The following is a 6,759-nucleotide window of genomic DNA, read 5'->3' on the forward strand; positions in this document are numbered from 1 at the left end:
ATTTGGACAAACTAACATAATCATCAATTAAACGGTCAGATTTAATACTTGGTTGCAAATCCTTTACAGTCAATGACTGCCTGAAGTGTTGGACACATAGGCATCATCAGATGCTGGGTTTCTTCCCTGGTGATGCTCTGCCAGCCCTTTACTGCAGCCGTCTCCACTTCCTGCTTGCGTTTTGGGTGTTTTGCCCTCAATTTTGGCTTCAGCAAGAGAAACGCATGCTCAATTGGATTCAGGTCAGATGATATGACTTGGCCATTGCAGAACATTCCACTTCTTTGCCTTAAAAATGTCTTTGGTTGCTTTTGCAGTATGCTTCAGGTCAATGTCCATCTGCACTATGAAGCATCGTCCAATGAGTTTTGAAACATTTAATTGAATCTGAGCAGATAATGGTGCCCCAAACACTTAAGCTTTGATCCTGCTGCTCTTCTCAGCAGTCACATCATCAATAAATACAAGAGAACCAGTTCCACTGGCAGCCATACATGGCCATGACATAACAGTACCTCCACCATGCTTCACTGATGAGGTGGTGTGCTTTGGATCATGAGCAGTTCCTTCCCTTCTTCCTTCTCTTGTCTTCCCATCATTCTGGTAGTTGATCTTTGTTTTATCTGTCCATAGTATGCTGTTCCACAACTGTACAGGCTTTTTAGATGGCTTTTGACAAACTCTAATCTGGCCTTCCATTTTTAAGGCTAACCAATGGTTTGCATCTTGTGATAAACCCTCTGTATTTATTCTAGTGAAGTCTTGTCTTGCTGACAAGAGCAGCAGGATGAAAGCTGAAGTGTTTGGGGCACCATTATCTGCTCAGATTCAACCAAATGCTTCAAAACTCATTGGACGATGCTTCGCAGTGCAGTTGGACATTGACCTTAAGCATACTGCAAAAGCAACCAAAGACATTTTTAAGGCAAAGAAGTGGAATGTTCTGCAATGGCCAAGTCATATCATCTGACCTGAATCCAACTGAGCATGCGTTTCTCTTGCTGAAGCCAAAACTGAGGGCAAAACACCCAAAACACAAGCAGGAAGTGCAGACGGCTGCAGTAAAGGGCTGGCAGAGCATCACCAGGGAAGAAACCCAGCATCTGATGATGCCTATGTGTCCAACACTTCAGGCAGTCATTGACTGTAAAGGATTTGCAACCAAGTATTAAAACTGACTGTTTAATTGATGATTATGTTAGTTTGTCCAAATACTTATGAGCCCTTAAAGTCGGGGGACTGTGTGAAGAAATGGTTGTAATTCCTACACGGTTCATACTACATTTTTGAAAAAAGCCTTAAATGAAAGCTGAGAGTCTGCACTTTAAGCAGGTATTCATTGTTTCATTTAAAACCCATTGTGGTGGTGTACAGAGCCAAAATGACGACAACTGTATCATTGTCCAAATAATTATGGACCTGACTGTATATATAGCGCTGAGCATGAGCGGGGTGTGTTTCCATGGACACCCACCCATGTTCTGATCGCAGTGGTACAATGGTCATGTGTGCTTGTGTGAGGCGTACCCATGTGACAGTTCATCTTCCATCACAGCATGCAGTCACTGTCTCAACGGGGGCCTCATCTGGCTGTCGCTGAATGGATGTAGCCTCTCTACTGTCCAGTGAGAGGAAGAATGTGCAAACCACCATGGTCGCTGACACTCGGAGGCTTTGGTTGCCAGTAGCTCTGTGCCAGGCTCCAATTAGGCAGCCATGCGTCCTACATTGAAACAATGGTACTGTTGGTGGGTACAGTAAGTCCCGGGCATTCCCATACAGCACACATAGTGTAAGTTATCGAGTTGGTCGCCATTAGTTTGCCTCATGTTTTCATTGCAGAGGGACAGAGACACATAGAAACAGGCTGCTTTGTTTTGAGTGGAGTTGCTTGAATGTAGCTTTCAGTAAGCACATTTTTCAGCCTGTACACACCACTGCAGCCAGAGATACACACGGTGATAACCTCAGGGGCCTCAGTGTGCAGCAAGTGCATTCCAGTGCTCCCTGCTCGCTCCCACCATGTCTAATGCAAAGCCAACAGTGGTGCTGATGAGTGGGAAAACGGGGAGAAAGCAGGAGGCTGGGTCCCCCAGGGGCCGCCAGGACGCTTGTCCCTCAACCACGGAAGCCAGCGTCATGAACTCTCTCAATGCTGTGGGGACAATTCACGGAACTGCGGGGGGAAGTGCTTTGGAGATAACTTTCCCCACACTGCTCGCGGCTCTTTGTGGAGCTGGTGGAGGTAAGTGGAAGGAGTGGCGTGGTGATCGGACAGCTTGATAAAATAACTTCTGAAAGAGCTCCAACTGATAAGGCATCCACATCAAACGCCAAGTTTTCCAGAAGCAAAACTCTTTTCCTCAAATGCTCTGTGGAAAGAAGCTGCTCAAGACATTTTTAGGGGGCATTCAACCTCAAATGCATGCCAAGATCTTTTTCATTTCTGGTTGTTTTTCCTTCTTTTCCTCCCCTCACCGTGTTTCCTCAAATCCCTCCCATGTTTTTCAAACCCTCAGGCCACCTTTTTACATTCTTTCAGGCTCTGAAGGCGCATTAGGAGCCAAGAAAAAGGCAGCAACATAAACTCTGGCCATCGCCCCGCTGAACCTCTGGACTTCCTGAGAGAGGGCCAATCCATCTTGGACTTTTCGCCAGTTTTGCTAATAAATCAGAGCCCACAGTGTGCCGCCTGCAAACACCTCTGAAGAAGGTCACTGCTGGGCAGGTTAGCCAAACACAACCTTGGTCCCTTTGCAGACTTAAGTGCTCTAACACTTAGAGTTGGTCACATAAAACCTTGCCACTGCGATGGTTTAAGATGAGCTTGAAAAAAAATATGATTAACCTTGACAGTGGCCTGTGGCAACCTCTTGGCAAGTGGCCACAGTTTCTGTCTCTCCCCATAATTACCCCATAAACTCTTCAATAAATGGAGAGAGTGCCATCTAAAAGGGGTCCATAAATTATAGAAAAAACAGTACAGCACTTTCTCAACCACCTAATATGAATCAGAGGATCCACAATGCTGACATCTAGCTCCTTCAAATGAACCCTGTAACACCCAGGAGTCCCATTTCATCAAATTCTCCCGAGGTGTTGATTTCCCCACCCAGTGCTTCTCTAACCACCATGTTTCATAACCACTCTGTTGCTCCACCAGAGCACATCCATCAGTCAGAAACTCACTCACGGAAATAAACAAACTCCTCAAACCTCAAAGAACCACTCTGAGAGGAAAGAGATGACTGAGATAGAGAGAGAGGCACGTTGAATTTGAAAGAAAAATGTAAGCTAGAAGAGAGGAGGCAGGGGCAGTGAGTGAAGTTCAAAACCAGGGAGGATGAGAGGCGGTGATAGGCTCTCTTCTGCCTCACTCCTTTTCCTCCCATCTGTGGCAAAGAGTGGACGGGTGGCAGGAGGGGAGGTAGTTAAAAGTCTATCCTCTCACCCCTCCTGACCTCCCACAGCAATGAGCGGAAAAACAGCTGTGGGCTGCACACTCCCTGCTCCTCAAACACTGTCCCATGGGCCTGAAACACTCATATACAAACACTCATAGGATGTGAACCTGCAGATGTACTCTTAACACATGCACCCTCAGGTCTTTTCTCCTTCCTCTATCTCACAGACGCACACAGACACTCAGGATGTGAATGACCTTTTTGGTTTTTCAGCCACATTTCCAACAATGTGATTAGCGGGCATCGTAAGCTGGAAACTGAATTAAGAAGAGTTAAAGTGGTTTGTCTCTTTTTGCATATTTAACATGACGTATCAATCAGTGGGTTTTTCAGAAAGGTCAATTGATTCAACAGACTCTGCCACAAAGCTGGCTGACTTTGGTTCCACTGAACTGGGTAACCAAGCTGATGGCCTGTCTACTTCTATATAAGTTTAACACACGCTAGCACCATTATGTCACCGTTTGAGATCATTTGCTCCTTAAAATTGAAATCCAGATGTAACATTTGAGAAAATGCTGTTAGAATGTTTTTGTGCTGTAAAAAAGGCAGTGAAAGTTTATTAGACATGTCAAAAATATAAATTATTATATTAAAGGTTCAGTGTGTAAGGTTTAGTGCCCTCTACTGGAAGAAATGGTATAATATTCATGGTTATGTTTTTATTAGTTTAAAATCACCTGAAAATAATAACTGTGTTTTCGTTAACTTAGAATGAGTCGTTTATATCTACTCACAGAATTCGTCCTTTCCTATGGAGTTAAAATGTTACAGAGAGAAGTTGCAGTAGTGTAAACTGGCTGTCTGAGCTCGGCTGATGGCATCGCCTGCAACTCAGCTGGTCAAATTGCTGGCGGCTGGTTTTAGAACGAAAATCGTCACCTGTTTCTACAGCCAATCAGCTTGTAGTGAAGTCCGGTGGTCAAGTCAAAATGACCACTGACGGCGTGTTCGCTTGATGCAGCAGGTGCTCCGTCTCCGCTGAGCCCTCTGTTTCTGTCCTCACATGGTGGGTCACTGCTGCTCGCTGGCTGTGCTTATACCCTGTGTTTACGTATTTTTGCATCGGCCACTGGAATTCTCCTACACACTTGGAACATGGAAGAAGTTTAATAAATTTAACAAGATCAAATGCAGTTTAAAAATAAGGTTTTATAGTCTTTAATTGATGAGTAAAAAAATAAATGTTTTTTAATCATTTTCCTTTACCACCAATAGTTAAGAAAATAAAGCACTCCGCGAGTGAACACCAGGTGCTCTGCATGGTAAGCATGGAAACAGCTATGTGTACTTCTGCATCCCTGCCGGCACAACTGTACTTTCTTTTTAGGCCATAGCATCATATTTAAATATTGCTAGTGTTAAATGAGGAGACTTAAATAATGTTAGTTAAATGTGGTATCAAAGGTCGATTTGTTCACACATGGTGCCAGTCCTGGTCTTTGATACCACCCACAGACTGTTAACCTACTGTTGATAGCTAACGTTATGTTAATTAGCACAAGTATAGTTGTAACTTTATAGCCTAGCTTAAGATAAACTATACGTAGTATAACTTTATATAACAGTCTTGTGCCGATACCCTGTCACGCAAAATCCCTCCTGTTTATGTCCAGATGACTGTTTAGAAACACTTATATATTTCAGAGAACTCACAAACACCAAGGATCAGTCTCTTGTCCATTTCAGGTTTTTCTCATGCTCAGACAGGCATCAGACCAGAGCATGAGACTGTGTGGCTCTTTAGCTTACCGAAGAACACAAGTAGCTAAACACTCTAAGAACCAGCCTGTTCAACTAGCTTGCTGAAGCTAACTCAATCGTAACACTATACAGTCTATGCACTATACTGGTCAGTGCAGGTTATGATCATCCATAATGCCTACACTACTGTAGCCTTACTGTATAGACTGATGCAGGGATGATGTTTTTTTGTAGAGTACCCCGAAAGTTAACATCACCTTGGTTCCCTCGTCAAAAAGCCAATGGGATTTTTCCCTTAGATTATTGCAGAAAATAAGCTCTGTAGCAAACAAAAGTTTATCATTCTTACAGACTTTGTTCAGCAAGATGACCTTCACAAACGACCCCTTTTTTAATTATTTTCAAAAAGTATGTTCAATCGCCAGAAGTTGAACGATAACATTAGGCTATAAACAAACTACACCACGATCGCATGACTTAACATCCCTATCACAACGAGGTTATACTGCCTTTGCAGTGTTTGGCGTGATGACGTCCTGTAGTCTCATTTAACCACTTGTTAGCAACCATCGTTTTTAAGATACATAAAAAAGTTCAAGATTTAGAGTGTGGTATTCACTGGAGTATTTTATGGCGTAGAACAAAATGTTTAAGTCTCTTAAGCTTATGTTAACCTTATTTCAGGCGTCAAACTTAAACCCCATCCAAAAAAACAACTGACTTCAATAAGAGGGAACCGACGCTGCAAAAATGCTAAATTGTTTCTGGGTTTTAGGACTTGTTCCTGAACTACCTCATTACGTCTGGTTACAGTAGCTAAAGCAGGTTTCTACCGTTTTTTTCCCCCGTTAAAGGGTTTTTTTGGGGAGTTTTTCCTTATCCGCTGCGAGGGTCATAAGGACAGAGGGATGTCGTATGCTGTAAAGCCCTGTGAGGCAAATTGTGATTTGTGATATTGGGCTTTATAAATAAAATTGAATTGAATTGAATTGAATTTCAGCCAGTAAGCTGATTGAAAAAAAGCTATCTTTTGATAATTCTTTTGATAACTGATAGTTTGTAATAAGGCAATATTTTATTATATCACAGCTACCCAGAGATTTTTTTGCTAACTGTTAATGCAGCACCAAAACTGATAGCATGAGCTGACTGCATTACCACAAACTTACTCAGTTCAATTAAGCAATCCAGCAACTAGTGCAGCAGGTGATGTAGATGGTGTTATGGAAATATATAGTTTTCGTGAATGGCTAATTAGCATAGAAGCATGTTTCGTTAGCTTGCCAGCTAACATACTTTACATTGCTGTTCACACAGCAACGCTAAGGCTGTAGGCGCTGAGGATTATTAGCTTGACTTACTCAAGTGTAGCTTTATAATGAAAGTTAGCTTCAGCTAAGTAGCGATAGGTGACAAAGTTGGTTCTCAGTTAAGCTAACGTGCCACATAGTCCTATACATGCTCTAGTGTGATGATACACATCAGGAGCTAAAAAGCTAAAATGAACTAGTGAAAGAAAACAGAAGTGATTTCACAGCCTTCATATATCCTCCTGAGACCCGAGCTTTTTTGGGATGCACTTTTTAATTCT

Source organism: Epinephelus lanceolatus, chromosome 20 (assembly GCF_041903045.1).
Source record: "Epinephelus lanceolatus isolate andai-2023 chromosome 20, ASM4190304v1, whole genome shotgun sequence".
NCBI lineage: Eukaryota > Metazoa > Chordata > Actinopteri > Perciformes > Serranidae > Epinephelus > Epinephelus lanceolatus.